Source organism: Moschus berezovskii, chromosome 11 (genome assembly GCF_049115385.1).
Source record: "Moschus berezovskii isolate FMDL1 chromosome 11, NW_MosBer_1.0, whole genome shotgun sequence".
Taxonomy (NCBI): Eukaryota; Metazoa; Chordata; class Mammalia; order Artiodactyla; family Moschidae; genus Moschus; species Moschus berezovskii.
Window position 1 is genome coordinate 31,116,279 of NC_142470.1, and position 17,204 is coordinate 31,133,482.

The following is a 17,204-nucleotide window of genomic DNA, read 5'->3' on the forward strand; positions in this document are numbered from 1 at the left end:
GTCCAAGGGAGTCTCAAGAGTCTTTTCCAACACCACAGTTTGAAAGCACCAATTCTTTGGTGGTCAGCCTTCTTTATGCTCCAACTCTCACATCCATACATGACTACTGGAAAAACCATAGTTTTGACTATACAGAGCAAAGATACGTATACTGATGGGAAGAACTGACTCATTTGAAAAGACCCTGATGCTGGGAAAGATTGAAGGCGGGAGGAGAAGAGGATGACAGAGGATAAGATGGTTGGATGGCATCACCCACCAACTCGATGGACATGAGTTTGAGTAAGCTCTGGGAGTTGGTGATGGCCAGGGAAGTCTGGCGTGCTGCAGTCCATGGGGTCACAAAGAGTCGGACACAACAAAGTGATTGAACTGAATTGACTATACAGGACCTTTGTCAACAAAGTGATGTCTCTGCTTTTTATTATGCTATCTAGGTTTGTCATAGGACAACATTTACCACTATTTGAATATTTTCCTGGACGCATTTTTCTGCATACCCCTATCTATTCATCTTCCACTGCTGCTTCTACTGATGCATATTTGTCTTCTACAAATTACCATAGCCTTCAAAGTTTAAATCATCTCCCCCCATCATGTATTAGCTCACAGCCCTGTGGGTCTAAAGTCTAGGCACAGACGGACTGAGTTCTCTGCCCAGGGTCTCCCAAGGCTAAAATAGAGGCATCCGCTAGGCTGTGTTCTCATCAAGAGCTTGGGGTCCTTTTCCAGGCTTGTGTGGTTGTGTGAGGATTCAGGTCCTTCAGTTGTAGGCTTACAGGTTCCATTTCCTTGCTGACCACAAGCCAAGTCCTGAGTTCCTGAAGGCTGCCCACATTCCTTGCCCTGGGCCCCTCCAACTTCAAAGTCAGAAACAGTCTTCCTCACGTTGAAACCCCCTCATGCTACAAATCTCTCCCATCAGGAAAAGCCCGGTCCCCATGAAGGGCTCACTGACTGGGTCAGGTGACCATCGAGCCCGCCTGTAACATAACCTAGTCCAGGGAATGACAGCCCCATCACATTCACGGCCCACATTTACACTCCAGGGGAGGGTATTCCACAGGGCAGGAACACCAGGGCGCAGGAAGTTGGAAACTAACTTAGAATCCTGCCTACCCTGCCTCACTTGAGCAGAACCTTGCCTGCTTTATCTCTGCACCCGATGGCCTAGGACAGGGCTTCCAACCACACAGAGAACAGTGAAGACAGTGAAAATACTGCACAGCACCGTGCGGGAAGGCAACAGCATTGCTCAGAACGTAGAGGTGCCCAGGGCCCAGGAGCCCTGACCAATCCTGGTCCTGCCCCTCCAGCCCAGGGACAAGCAAATCAGAATCCCACACCCTTGAACCAAGTCACGGCCACCAGTGTGCCACTGTATACAGAAGATGCTCATTAATTTGCTTTCCGTTTACTAATGGACTGAAAGGAAGAGGATTCTCTCTCCTGGAAACTAGTGTTAGTCACTCACTTATGTCCGACTCTTTGTGACCCCACGGACTGTAGCCCGTCGGGCCCCTCTGTCCATGGGATTCTCCAGGTCAGAATACCGGAGTGAGTAGCTGTTCCCTTCTCAGGGGGATCTTCCCGACCCAGGGATTGAACCCAGGTCTCTTATACTGCAGGCAGATTCTTAACCATCTGTGCCACCAGAGAAGCTCTCTTGGAAACTAGAGATGCAAAGAATTAAAAGAACTGGGGTGGCGGGGAGCAAAGCAGAAACCAGGAGCCAATCGAGTGCTTCCTATTTGCCTCTACTCTTGGCCTGTTCCTCACCCAGCTCACCTCCAACCCCCCTCTCCCTCAGGAAGCCTTCTCTGCCCCAGCCTGATATCCTGTGCACTAAGCACCTTCCCACTTCATTAGACCCTTTTTTGAGGGTTGTCTTTGACCCCTTCTCTCCTACTGTGGATACACAGGAGGTCAAGTCCTGCATGCTGTTTGCAATTCACCACACCTGTGTCTCAGGTCCTTATCTCCCCTTCACTCTCCTTGAGGAAGGTGGCCATCTCACCCACCTTTGTTTCCACACAGTGCAGAGGGAGCGTGTTTAGGCTGTGGAGACCCCTGGGACCACTTTCAGTTCAGCTCAGTTCAGTCGCTCAGTCATGTCTGACTCTGTGACCCCATGGACTGCAGCACATCAGGCTTCCCTGTTCATCACCAGCTCCTGGAGCTTACACAGACTCATGTTCATTGAGTCAGTGATGCCATCCAACCATCTCATCCTCTGTCGTCCCCTTCTCCTCCCACCTTCAATCTTTCCCAGCATCAGGGTCTTTTCAAATGAGTCAGTTCTTTGCATCAGTGGCCAAAGGACTAGAGTTTCAGCTTCAGCATCAGTCCTTCCAGTGAATATTCAGGATTGATTTCCTTTAGGATGGACTGGTTGGATCTCCTTGGATTCCAAGGGACTCTCAAGAGTCTTCTCCAACACCACAGTCCAAAACCATTGATTCTTCGGTGCTCAGCTTTCTTCACAGTCCAACTCTCACATCCATACATGACTACAGGGAAAACCATAGCTTTGAGACCTGCTGCAAACAGGAAATAGGAGATGGCCTGGGGAGGGGCAGTGTAGGGTGAAGCATGCTGTGTGCGGGGGTGGGGGAGATAAGGCCCCAGGAACACAGTGGGAGGCCCTGGCACCTGTGAAAAGGTTACAGAGGTCAGGGAGAACACAGAAAAGGAGAGGAAGGAAAGCAATCAGACCAAGAGAGCTGGTCATCATCAGACGGGTGTGAGGACCCTCATCCCACCAACAGAAGTCTCTGCAGATACAGGCTACTTGTTTCTGTCCGATCCACCAGAAGAGCCACAGGCACTGGGAATCATCTGCATTCTCCTTTCTCCTTGCTTCCAGTAGTGGTCAGTTTGGGTGCAAGTAAATGATGCACTGATGCCCGTGTTGAACATGATATGCATGTGTGAATGCTATCGCTTCAGTTGTGTCCGACTCTTTGTGACCCTGTGGACAGTAGCCCACAAGTCTCTCCTTTCCATGGGGATTCTCCAGGCAAGAATGCTGGCTGGAATGGGTTGCCATGCCCTCCTCCAGGGGATCTTCCTGACTCAGAGGTCGAACCCGTCTACTCTGCAGGCAGATTCTTTACTCCTGAGCTACCGGGGAAGCCCAGGTGTGATATATTTTGCCCTTAACATCCAAGGGAGTAGAGAAAAATGATCTCGTACACTAGTATGCTGAAAGGTGACCATAAGCCCTTGAGTGAGACCATCTCCAGCATGCAAGCCCCACTGGGGTATGTGAACAGGAAGGCAACATTCATGCCACAGATTCAAGGAAGACTCTCATTGGAAGTAAGATGGGTCAGAACTTACTGGACTCCAAGTCCTGGTTCTGGGCTCTTCTCCAGGGGGCCTGGCACTTAGCAAGGGATCAGAGGGCAGCCTCAGAGGTGATAAGCAGACCGGGCAGCAGGGCCTGGGAGGAAAAGAAGCTGGGATTATTCATTGGGGGAAGACAGGCAGGCGGGATTTAATACAATCTTCAGGTATCAGAAAAGTTCTTAGGCAGTGCAGGCTGAGTCTTGGCAGTGGCTACTGAGGATAGAATAAGGAGAGAAACTTAATCCCCAGCATAAGGGATTTAGGATAGCTAAGGGGGAGAATTTCCTGATGGTGAAGGTTGTTAAAAGTTGCAATGAATGGTCTGGGGAGAGACTGGGGCCTGCTCTGGAAGCTTTTACAAGTAGAAGAGATTATCCTCTGGCAGGGCAGCTTATCTCTAATCCTGCCTGAAGGCAGGGGAATGGACGCAATGACCTCAGGGTCTCCTTCAGACTTGGAAAGCAGGACTTCCCATCAGCAGGCCAGCCAACACTGCTGAGCAGATGTGCTTTAAGGGAGGCCCAGAGTGTTCCCTGAAATAAGAAGAAGCCATGTGAGATCTCCTTTCCTTTGCCTATTTTTTAGCCACGGCTGCCTCATGGCAATGGCTAGGTACCTCTATAATCGCAGGTCTAATCAAGGGCACCTTAGACAAGAAAGCCAAGGGCAGCTACAGACCACACTGAGACAGATGACTCTCCACTCAACAGAGCACCCCATACAGCAGAGCCTTGCTGTGGTCTTCTCCATGGAGGGCTCTGCATTTCAAAAGCCATCTGAAGGGACTTTTCTGGTAGTCCAGTGAAGACTTCACCTTCTAATGTGGGGGAGAGGGGTGTGGGTTTGATCCCTGATTGGGGAACTAAGATCCCACATGCCTTATGGCCAAAAAACCAAAACATAAAACAGAAGCAATATTGTAACAAATTCAGGAAAGACTTTTAAAATGGTCCACATCAAAAAAAAAAAAAAAAGTCATGAGAAAAGCTTGCCGGCTCCCAGGCAGTCACAACAGGGCATTCTCAGCTTGCTGCTACCAGACAAATGACCGAAAAGGGCTGCACTAGCTCTGGCTTTCCCTAAACGACACTTTCACGTCCTGCCTGTAAATTGACAAGTCTTCTGAGAACAATGGCCTATGCCCAGCTGTTCACCTTGGGGGCCAGGGAAGAAGAGCACAAGCCCTTGGGCGCATGGAGCCTCCACACAGGTTGAGAACAATTACAGGAGCTCAGAGCACAAGCCAGAATGGCCTCGGAAGCCTTCTGTGCTTGGGGAAATCTTGAAGGCAGGGCAAGACTTGGGCAGAGAGAACCCCAATGTCTTCTGAAGTGCTTTTCCAAAGTGCTGCGCAGATGCCTGAACAACACTCAGGGCCGTAGTTGATCCAATGTTTGCTGAACCCCAGAAAGCCAAAGATGAGATGACCTTTGGCTTTCTAGAACCTGGGGGGGAGTCTAACTCTACCTAAGAGTCAGATAAATTTGGAAGTCGATATATATTTTATTTTCAGTTTTATTTCCCCAGTGAAGAAAGAATTATTTAGACCTTAACCCTATACCTTCACAGAACTGGATTTGTCATTCCTGCTATTTCCTTCTCACAAGTTACCTATGTCATTCCAGGGCTTTTTCTTTGTCCTCCATATCTCTGATCCAACTCTTTTACAGGATTTACACCAGGCCCCTCTCTGCTTTCCACCTCTCAACACTTGATAAGCTCACCTATCCATCCCCTCCCACACACAGAGAGCCCTGAGGCTAGTGTCTGCCCTTCAAGGACACCTATCCTTCTGGAGGAGTAAACACCAGCCTTCCAGGCACTTCTACCCAGACTGTATCACCTTCAGTTAGCACAGGTACAGGACTGGAACAAATGGTCCAGTATACTTAGGAGAAATAAGCATGCAAATGTATTATTCTGCCCATTGCACATGCCAGACACAGGCAGGAGCTGGTAGCAAAAAGCATATTAAGCATGCAATCAGCTGCATCCTCACGCCCAAATAAAGCTATTTTCATTTCATAAAGCAAGAGAGCAAGTCAAGTCATTAGGGAAATAGAAATGGGGAGCTTAAACGCCTAATTGGAAGCTCTATTGCACTTGCAAAGTACCTTTGGTTTTTCTAAAAATTTAAGGGAAACACATTGAGCTTATCGATGCCACATCCATTCCTGCACTAGCACAGAAGGAACACCCCTTCCTGTGGACTCATCCCAACCCAAGTCGCACTGTGTAAATAGTGGTGAGGACCCAGAAGGAAGCAAGGGGCTCCTAAAAGCAGTAAAAATTGAAGGGACAGTCCTCTTCCTATCCATGGAGGGCAGAATCTCATGACCACAGTGCCTCTCTGGCTGCTTTAGTTTAACTCTTCCATTTCTCAGCTAGAATTTTAATGAATCTGATGTATTTCCTGGACATTTCCTATGTGCCTGGTGCAAACTGCAACTTCTCTGGAACTTCAGGGACCTCTTCTGTCAACCTGCTTGGTGATTTAGCCCTGGAATTCCACAGAAGTGCCTGGAAGCCATGGAGGCGAGGGCTCCACATGGGAGATGTACAGACAAGGAGAATTCTACTCCCTCATATCCATGCCCACTTGCATCTGCTTAATATTGGGGGATTCCATATAGGATATTAGGTTGGCCAAAAAGTTCATTCAGGATTGTTCATAAGTTAAACTGAATGAACTTTTTGGCCAACCCAATAACATTTGGTGAGGGTGGGGGAGCAGGGTTTCTGTTGCTTAATACATACACACACACACACACACACTCCACAATTGAGAGATTGTAGTCTCCTAATCTTTCTACTCAGATGAGGAAAGTCCCCAATGACCAGATGGGTAGCTCAGTTATAGAATTCAGTGGCTTGTGGATTCTCCAAAGCATGTATTCTGGGAACTCAGAGCCCAAGAAAACAAGGATCGTGTTTCCTGGGAAGGTCAGGCTTGATCTGTTGGGTGATCTTGCCCAAGTGGCTCCTACATTACACACTTTCTCATAGAGAATTCATCTAAACATATATTTTGCTAACTCATCTAAACCATGTCTCTTACAAGGTGGAGAAACCAGGACATTAAGATTAACCCAGATGCTCATTTGGTCCTAGAGTCTTCTTAAAGATAAGGTCTTTTTATCCAGGAAGTCTCTGGCTCAGGAGGATTGAGGGTGTTTAGCAACACAGATCTCTTCAATCAAGAGGAGCATGCAGGATCCACAGAAACACGGGAGGAATAGTTTTCTCAAGCCAATACCATCATGTTTCTGAAAATTTCCATACAGCCCTGAACCGCAAAGGAATAAACTCTAATGGTTGAATATTGGGTACTCTGAGTGCACATCAGTTCAGTTCAGTTCAGTTCAGTCGCTCAGTCGTGTCCAACTCTTTGCGACCCCATGGAGTGCAGGCTTCCCTGGCCAACACCAACTTCCGGAGCCTACTCAAACTCATGTCCATCGCGTCAGTGATGCCATCCAATCATCTCATCCTCTGTCATCCCCTTCTCCTCCTGCCTTCAATCTTTCCCAGCATCGGGGTCTTTTCAAATGAGTCAGTTCTTCGCATCAGATGGCCAAAGGATTGGAGCTTCAGTTTCAGCATCAGTCCTTCCAATGAATATTCAGGACTGATTTCCTTTAGGATGGACTGGTTGGATCTCCTTGCAGTCCAAGGGTCTCTCAAGAGTCTTCTCCCCTCTGGGACAACTAACTGCCATGTCCCTTCAAGGGGCCAGCCCTGCAAACACATAAGGACTCAGTCTTTGATGTTTTCTTCCGATCCGTAAAATAGGCTCACACTGCAGTCTGATGGGCACTTCTCCACCTCATGGAATGCCTGCTTGACACACACACAACATGACAAGTGTTATTAGATTAGGTCATTACCTGCACTGGAAATGAAACCACTGGCATGTAGCAGAGGACCTGCATCCAGGGATACCCAATCTTTCTGTGACATCACCAAGCAGGGCACCCACTTCTGTCCAGCACAGAGTTCACTGGGAGCCTCATAGAGCATGAAACTCAACAGCTTTCCCAACTGAAGAAGCAGTTGTATTTTCATGGGCAGCGGGGACCATAACTACCAAACCTCTAGGTTCTCCCCAGATTCTAACCCCAAAGAGAGACAAGGTGTCCCTGGAGAAATGGAAGGATGTGGAAAGAGAAAGAGAAGTGGAAATTGCAGAGAGAGTGATGAATGGCCAATCTGCATTGCTGAACTAGTTATTACTGAGTTGTTTGCCATTTGGTCCCATGTATTTTTAAAGCATATAGTTAAGGAGGATTTATTAAAATGTTTTCAAGTTGTCCTTCTAAAGAAGAGACCCTGACAGGCCACTCAGTATATTGCAAAGGTGGGTTAAATACTATTATCCGTGCTGCAGAGATATGAAGACAACAGTATAATGGATTACCTTAATTTCCCAGAGACACACGGTGCATTCATTACTGGCAGGGGGAAAAAAAAGAAAAAGACAATCAGATTAAAGAATCCTGAAACCTGGGCCGCCTTGCCAAGAAAGCCAACTGGTTTGAGGAAAGGAGAGGCGAGCCCCACACCTCCAAGGGAGCGGCTCCAAAAAAAACGCAGTCCTTAGAAACACAGACACCTTCACCTTCCAGAGCTCTGAATTAAAATGCGCAACAGAAACAAATTCACCACGCACAGAACCGCGAGGGCTCACCAATCTGCCGTGTGAGGCAGATTGGGAGAGGAGAAAAAAATAATCCAGATCCTAATTTAGTTCGGGAGCTTGTTTTCTTACACCGACAAATCCTTCTAAAAATGATTTCCTGATTAGAGTCAAACGTTGGAGGCCCAAGCTCTCAGAGATTGTTGTGTCGTCAGCATGTTAATGTGTTTCTTAGCAACTCTCTCCCTCCACTTTTAAGAAGAAACAACACCTCTGCCAGTAACTCAAAGCGGGAGAAGACTCAGCACCTCTGATGATTCACAGCCGGGGAGGGAGGCCCAGATACCTGAGGTCTATGTGAGGGTGGGACTCTGGTCAGTAGCCAGACTCAGACAGCAAATGCCCAACGCAGGTGCCAGGCTGTGCGGGGAAAACTGCAAACGGCGAGAAGAGGGGACCGCTGCATCTCTGTGTCTCTATGTACTGGCAGCCATCGACTGCCATCTCACAACTTGAAATGTGAATCCCAGTGCTTCTACAGAGCTGATATCTTTCTCTCACCAGGCTTAAAGATGCAGAAAGCCCCTAAGGAGAAGTCAAGTCAGTGAAGGTTAAGGAATAGGGTTTTCTGAACTGATTTTATCTTAAACTTTGGAATTTTCAGGATCAGCTTGGAAAGAACTGAAGATCAAAACTTTATTTATCCAATGATTAAGTATTTATTACCCATTGACAGTATGCCAGCTCTTGTCTGTGATTTCAGATCAGTTCTTTTGGCAATGAGCGCTATCAATGAACCCTGAAGCTAGAAGGGACCATCAACTCCAACCATCTCATTTTCCAGATGAGAAAACTGAGACCTCATGAGGTTCTCCTCCCTGAGATATGAGTAATTTATTGACAAAGCTAGAGCATAAATACAAGTATTCCCACCATGACTACTAATTCTCAGACCAGATGCTTCAAAACTGGACTTGGATAGTCTCTGCCTGAGAAGGGGAGACGTGATATTCAATTTGCCAATATTCACAACCTTGGAGGAAGTGATATTCATCCTAAGCCAAAACATATTGGTAAATTCTCTAATTTAGTCAGATGATGTCTCACTTTACATGATAAATGTTTCTAAAAAGTTGCATGCAAATCAAATTTTTGTAAATTGAATTACTTCTTTAAAAGCACAAGACAGATTGCTTTGTAAAGGAACCCTGGGCTGAAAATGAGAAATATTTCTGCAATTTAAATAATAACTACCTCCATAATTTATCTCTTCTGTAATTCATAATTTAATATTTCTTGGTTTTGTTTAGCATCACTTGCTTAAAACAAGAAAGATCTATATTTATGCAGCTACTGTCACCAATAAGTTTGAAGTACATTAATAATAGCTAGTATTCAATACTTTTCTTCTACATACTCTTAAGAACTAATAAGGATTTGGTATTTCCATCTGGCAGATGGGAAAGAAGTTAAGGCATTCAGTAAGGTTAGATATAAGATAACAGAGAAAGTCAATCAGGTGGACAGGACGTCTGCATGTTCTTGGTTATGAACCCTGCTTTTTTGTCTACTGGGTTAGGACACTGTAGGCAACTATTGTATCCAAGTTCTCCAAAGAACTCCAGACCCAATAGGATACATGTGGATCTATAAGAGGAGTTTTATGGGAATTGGCTCATGTGATTGTGGAAACTGAGATATGCCATGATGTGCTGCCTGCACACTGGAGAACCAAGAAACCCAGTGAAATAATTCAACTTCAATGGCCCACAAAAGGGGGAGGGGGCAAAGGAAATGGAAGAGGGCCATTGGTGTAACTCCCAGAATCTGAAGGCCAGAGAACCAGGAGCTCTGATATTCCAAAAGTAAGAGAAGACAGATGTCCCAGCTGAAGATGAAACAGCAAAATGCCCATGTTCCACTTTTTTTTCCCATTCACACCTCCAGTGCATTGAATGGATGCAATGGTAAGGGAGGGTCTTCTTCACTCAGTCACCTGATTTAAACGCTAATCTCTTCTGCAAATATCCTTACACATAGACTGAGAAATAACATTTCACTAGTTATCTGAGCAATCCCTTAGCCCAGTAAGTTGAAAGATTAACCATCACAACCACTATCTCCCAGGGAGACATTCTCCACATCTCAGATATGTGGACTGCCAAGAAATTCATGAAGCATCTCATAGATATATACTCTAGGAATCCAGAAGAGCCTCCTACCTTTCTCTCTACCCAATCACTCGACTCACCCGGAGAAACATGGAGACCAAAAAAGAGTCTCAATCAATTCATAATAATGTGTCTTACTGATTCCCCATCACAATGCATCCCTCTGACTGTTCAAAAGAAAACTGGAGAATGTACAGGCTCTGCTCCCAAGAATACCCAGTCCACTGAAAGAGGCAAAACTCACACACAAAACTACATTCTAGTCTAAATGCACATGGGTCTCCTCCACTAAATGACAGAGCCTTAAGGAAAAGGACCATTTTCATCTTTGCCTTGTTAGCACCTTGCCTTGGAAAATGTCAGTACCCAGTTGAATTTTTCATCATATTCAATTATGAAAACACAGATGGATTGGGAAGGATGTTATCTGCAAATATCAGGAGAGACGATATAGAAGATATAAAATCAACATATTGTTTGTATTCTCAGAATGACATCACCTCTTCTGTGGGAAGAAGAATAATAACGCCAGCCTCAGAGAATGGTGGTGGCACTTGAGTGGCAAAATAGATTTAAAGCATTTAGCAAGTCTCTGGCATGCACTGAGCACTTAATAAGCACTGCCTATCATTTATATTGTAAGGATCACAGATGGTGGTGACAAAGGAATGGATGACAGATCGATGCAGGGAAGAATGTTCCCATAGTATCAAGGGCTATTCACGCATGGAAGCTGCTACATGGGTGAAGCTCCCTCTCCAAAAGGCTGGACAGTCATCTCTCAATGATGTCAAGAAAAGTCCTGCACTAGGTAAAAGGTGGATGAAGGCACTGGTTCATTAACCTGGCTGGGAATTAGAACAATGTAGGCAGATTGCCAGGGGAAATATCAATAGCCTCAGATATGCAGATGACACCACCCTTATGGCACAAAACGAAGAAGAACTAAAGAGCCTCTTGATGAAAAGGAAAGAGGAGAGTGAAAAAGTTGTCTTAAAACTCAACATTCAGAAAACTAAGATCATGGCATCCAGTCCCATCACTTCATGGCAAATAGATGGAGAAACAATGGAAACAGTGACAGACTTTATTTTGGGGAGCTCCACAATGACTGCAGATGCTGACTGCAGCCATGAAATTCAGAGACGCTCGCTCCTTGTAAGAAAAGTTATGACCAACCTAGACAACATATTAAAAAGCAGAGACATTACTTTGCCAACAAAGGTCCATCTAGTCAAGGCTATGGTTTTTCCAGTGGTCATGTATGGATGTAAGAGTTGGACTATAAAGAGAGCTGAGTACTGAAGAATTGATGTTTTTGAACTGTGGTGTTGGAGAAGACTCTTGAGAGTCCTTTGAACTGCAAGGAGATCAAACCAGTCAATCCTGAAGGAAATCAGTCCTGAATATTCATTGGAAGGACAAATGCTGAAGTTGAAGCTCGAATCCTTTGGCCACCTGATGTGAAGAGCTGACTCATTTGAAAAGACCCTGATGCAGGGAAAGATTGAAGGCAGGAAGAGAAGGGGATGACAGAGGATGAAATGGTTGGATGGCATCACCGACTTGATGGACATGAGTTTGAGCAAGCTTCAGGAGTAGGTGATGGACAGGGAAGCCGGGCGTGCTGCAGTCCATGGGGTCGCAAACAGTCTGACATTATTGAGCGACTGAACTGAACTCATTGAGACAGTGTTTTAAATACACACAGCGTTAGGCCCATCCAGACATCTTTAACAACTGTGGGAAGACCCAGGAACTTAAATTTACATAAGCATCCAAAGTGACTTTTAGGTAGTTCATCAAGCATGGAAAATAGCCTAGGAGATTGCAAAAGCCAAGTGGATTCTCAAAATCTGAAGTAAAGCAGGGAGAGAAAAAACACAATGCATTACATTTCAGTGGGAAAGTAAAAGAGAGTGAAAGTATCATAGATCTTTCTGGATTTTGTTGGGTGTTCTCAATCATTAAATCTGCATTTAGAAATATTTATATTTGCTGAAAACCAAGAGCTTGGCACACAGGGAGAATGAAAAGAGCAAGGGACAGGGTCTAATTAATCATCAGGGGGCTGTCACATTGACAACTAGAAGAATTGGAAAGTTACAAAGTACCAGCACCAAACAGCATCAATCACCCAACGATGGTAAATAAATTAATCAAAAATCATTGGGTACCAAAAGGTCTGGGGGAAAAATAAAAGGCAGAAGAGAAAAAATGATCAGGAGCAGCTAGCAAGCAAAACAGCAGAGCCTGACCCTGTTAAAGCTAAAGCCATGTACCTTGGCAGATTGCCAGCTACTCTGCCTTCAATGCCCTGCCCACCCCCAAGCATTGTACCAAGCACTGCTGCTGCTGCTAAGTCACTTCAGTCATGTCTGACTCTGTGCGATCCCATAGACGGCAGTCTACCAGGCTCCCCCGTCCCTGGGATTCTCCAGGCAAGAACACTAGAGTGGGTTGCCATTTCCTTCTCCAATGTGTGAAAGTGAAGTCGCTCAGTCGTGTCTGGGTGCAAAAGCAGATATGAATGCTGTTGTCTTTGTACATATTACCCCTTTCGTATTTAATGGGAGATTCGCTTAGCATGCCTACTCTCTACCCCCTAACAAAAGGGGAAACACTGTCCTTGATAGGGCTTCCCAGCTGGCAATAGTGGTAAAGAATCTGCCTGCCAATACAGGAGACATAAGATAAGCAGGGTCGATCTCTGGGTGGCGAAGATCCCCTGAACTAGGAAATGGCAACCTGCTCCAGGATTCTTGCCTAGACAATTTCATGGACAGAAGAGCCTGGTGGGCTACAGTCCATGCAGTCATAAAGAGTCGGACATGATTGAGCAACTGTGCACAGTCATATCCAACTCTTTGCAACCCCATGGACTGTTGCTCACCAGGCTCCTTGACAAGTGTGTGCGCTCAGTGGCTTCAGTCATGATCTTTGTGACCCCACAGACCTAAGCCAGCCAGGCTCCTCTGTTCGTGGGATTTTCCAGGCAAGAACACTAGAGTGGGTTGCCATGCCCTCCTCCAGGGGATCTTCCAGACCCAGGGATTAAATCCATGTCTCTTGCATTGTAGGTGGATTCTTTACCACTGAACCACCAGGGAAGCCCCCCTTGACAAGTAGGTTCACCCTAAATACCTCTTTCCTCAAAGCCGTTCCCTGACTCGTTACTGTGCTACCATATTTGTGTGTTTGAGTTATCACAGCCCCAGGCCTTGGGAGAATTCATGACTCTCTTTTGGGATAATACTGTATGTATATATGATTAGTTGCCCAGTCGTGTCTGACTGTGACTCCATTGACTATAGCCCACCAGACTCCTCTGTCCATGGGGATCCTCCAGGCAAGAATACTGGAGTGGGCTGTCATGCCCTTCTCCGGGGGATCTTCCCCAACCCAGAGATCGAACCCAGGTCTCCCACATTGCAGGCAGATTCTTTACCATCTGAGCCACCAGGGAATAATACTAGGGGCCCTCTTTGACCTAGAATTATATAACACCAGGCCCACCTTCCTCAACCTGGCCTCTAATCAGTTCATGTCCTCCAATCAGTTCACATTTTTCTTTACCTGGCAAAAGAGTGGTTATGGAGGATATCAGCCAGATCACCAACTTTCCCATTCTTTTCTCATCAGGATGCACACATCTACCCCTCTAGGTTCACAGTCTCAGTGGTGAATTAAGAGAATCGAACACCTGGATTTTCTATGGATCCACACAGGTCATGAAATATTTCAGTAGAATTTAACATCTGTGTTGGAGAAGACTCTTGAGAGTCCCTTGGACTGCAAGGAGATCCAACCAGTCCATTCTAAAGGAGATCAATCCTGGGTGTTCATTGGAAGGACTGATGCTAAAGCTGAAACTGCAATACTTTGGCCACCTCATGCGACGAGCTGACTCACTAGAAAAGACTCTGATGCTGGGAAAGGTTGGGGGCGGGAGGAGACGGAGACGACAGAGAATGAGATGGCTGGATGGCATCACCGACTCTGTGGACATGAGTTTGAGTGAACTCCGGGAGTTGGTGATGGACAGGAAGGCCTGGCGTGCTGTGATTCATGGGGTCACGGAGAGTCGGACACGACTGAGTGGCTGAACTGAACTGAACTGAGGGGCCAAGCTCAGCCTTTCTTTAAAATACATTTTTGACATGCTAGATCACACATTCTTTATTTACAATTCCCCCATACGTGATCATCTGCAATTTAATTCCACTTAACAGATATTTAGTGGGCACCCATATGGTTCTAGCGATGAGAGAGAAGTGAGGGAGCCATGTCTCTGTCTTCTGAGAACTCGGAGATTAGCACGAGAGACCAAACCATCACTAATGACATGCTACAGGAACCACAGAGACATAAGCCACGCACAGGAGGACTAAGGACAGAATTAACTCTGGGAAGGACTTGCTAGGAGTGGGAGTGTGGAAAGATAGCATCTGATATGACTGGGAAGAAGATCAAGTCCTGGACGATGGAGAGGAGAGGATACTAGAGGCAGTGACAAACTTGAGAAAGGCCTGAGAAATACGTAAATGCAAAGTATCAGAGAGGAGTCACGGAGAGCCGACTTTGCTGCACTGAGATAGTAGGGTCCTGAGTCGGAGATAGTGGTGATGAGGGTCAGGAAGGGTCCTAAAAGTACAGACGCAACCGCTGAACAATTCTGACTGTCTGTGTACATGATACCCTCCCTTCTCCAGACACCCAGAGACATCACAAGGGTGTCCCCTGGATCTTGGGGGCTAGAGTCTCTAAGTATGAGAGCAGCAGCAGTAAACACCAGACGCTCCAAGGGACTAGTCCCCAGAAGGCGGTGCCCACGTGTGAGGCTCTGCACAGGAAATAGCAGGGCTTCCCAGATGGCGCAGTGGTAAAGAAAGAATCTGCCTGCCAATGCAGGAGATGTGGGTTCGATCCATGGGTTGGGAGGATCCCCTGGAGTAGGAAATGGCAAACCACCCCAGTATTCGTGCCTGGAAAAGTCTATGAACAGAGAAGCCTGGTGGGCTACAGTCCATGGTGCCACAAAGAGTCAGACACGCCTGAGCAACTGAGCACACAGGCACACACAAAGGAAACAGCACATAAATAATGTCTGAGTACGAATAGGCTACATACCAGTCACGTGCACTCAACCAGGTGATAGACCGGCAGGTATCAAATTGATAATCTGATGGATGGATACATTTTCGGAAGTGAGACAATACACACGTGTGATTCGCTGAATGAACCAGACTCAATAGGTCCCAAGCCACAAGAATTGAATTTTTTGGTCACTTTTCAACCTGTGCTATGGGATCATGACTCCCTGCTCCTAAATGAATATCCAACAGTCTCATAATGTTTTTTGTTAACTCTCAGATAAAAATCACATTAGAAAGCTCCCAGTGCTAGGGAGCTCAGCTCAGTCCTCTATGATGACCTAAAGGGGTGGATGGGGAAGGGCTGGGCAGGCAGGAGGCTCAAGGGGATATGTGTATCCATATGACTGATTCACGCTGATGTACAGCAGAAACTAACACAACATTGTAAAGCAGTTACCGTTGTTGGTGCTTAGTTGCTCAGTCCATGTCTGACTCTTTGAGACCCCATGGACTGAAGCCTACCAGGCTCCTCCGTCCATGGAATTTCCCAGGCAAGAATACTGGAGTGGGTTGCCATTTCCTCCTCCAGAGGATCTTCCTGACCCAGGGATCAAACCCGCGTGTCCTGCAACTCCTGCACTGCAGGTGCGTTCCTAACAGCTGAGTCACTGGAGAAGCCCAGACTCTAATAAATAAATATAAGTCCAGGGTTGTGTAATATTAAAACTGTAAAAACCTCTTCTAATTTACGATTTCACTGGTCAGGCCCGTCACAGTTATGGAGGTCTGAGGGAAGAGGCAGAAAGAAAGTGAAGTTGCTCAGTCGTGTCTGACTCTTTGCGACCCCATGGACTGAAGCCTACCAGGCTCCTCCGACCATGGGATTTTTCCAGACAAGAATACTGGAGTGGGTAGCCATTTCCCTCTCCAGGAGATCTTGAAGCAGAGCCTGTGTTCTGTTCTTCTGCTTCCTCCTCGCTACTCCACAAGCTCTGACTTGTGGCTTCCCAGGGCTGAGTGGAGGGGAGAGCCCTCTGGAACGGTGCAGATACAATCCAGCATTAGTGCTCTTGAAACACAGGGAATGTCATCCAACATTATTTTCTTTATGGGGTGCTTTTACAAGAACCCCCGTCTTGCATTTTCTTGCCAAAACTATGCTTCCTATGGCCCACAGCCCTCCCTCAGTCCCTGGTACCTTGCAGTCCCCCACTCAACCCCTCATCTCTCCAGAGGGTCTCATGGGCAGCTGGACCCTGAGCCGCCATCTTCCTCAGAGCATCCTCCACTCTACAAGAGGTACACATCCTAAATAAGCCTGGCTCCATCCCAGAAGCCCAGGCTATTCCCAGGGCAGTTCTGATTCTTCCCTCTCTGCTGCAAGCTGACCAACAAAGTCCAGTCTCTGTGTCCACTAAAAGCCAGAGAAAGGCAAGTAAGGCTTCTGAGCAGACCCCTTGATGAGAGAGATTGCACTGCTCCTTCTGACGTGGGGTGTGGGAGGAACCCATCACCACGTGTTGACAACTTTCCCCAAAGGGATCCTTAATCTTCACCTCCTACCTTCCACCTCTTTTCCTTTATACCCTGGAGGAGGCTGATGAGCTAATGCTGACAGTACAGTATGGGGTCAATTCCTTTTAAAGTATTTTACAGATGGGCTAGGCTACCAGTTTAAAATATGAGTGCACTTGGCAGATATTTTTCTTAGACTTTGGGCATCAGCTTAAATTTCAAGCAACCAAAAAAGTTTTGCTTAACATCTCCATACGTGACTATAAATCACAGACTTAGAGAGGTTCAAGAACCTTAGAGAAAACACAATATCCCTCACTTAATTTATACAGTAAAAAACTAACATTCTTCCCTCACCTATCCTTGTACGTCTGTCTCCTATGGAAGGGGACACTGAGGCTAGAAAAAGACTGTACTTCACCCGGTAGAAATGGC

At 46.4% G+C, this 17,204-nt stretch overlaps 1 protein-coding gene across 2 annotated transcripts in view; it reads right to left on the reverse strand.

Annotated features, from left to right (window-relative positions):
• LOC148776108 (uncharacterized) overlaps positions 1-17,204 on the reverse strand; it is a 394,223-nt gene that overhangs the window by 127,761 nt on the left and 249,258 nt on the right. For both annotated transcript variants that reach the window (XR_016038540.1, XR_016038541.1), the window contains one exon: positions 3,343-3,445. The gene's annotated coding sequence lies outside the window, so the exon portion shown is untranslated. The remainder of the gene's footprint in view (positions 1-3,342; positions 3,446-17,204) is intronic.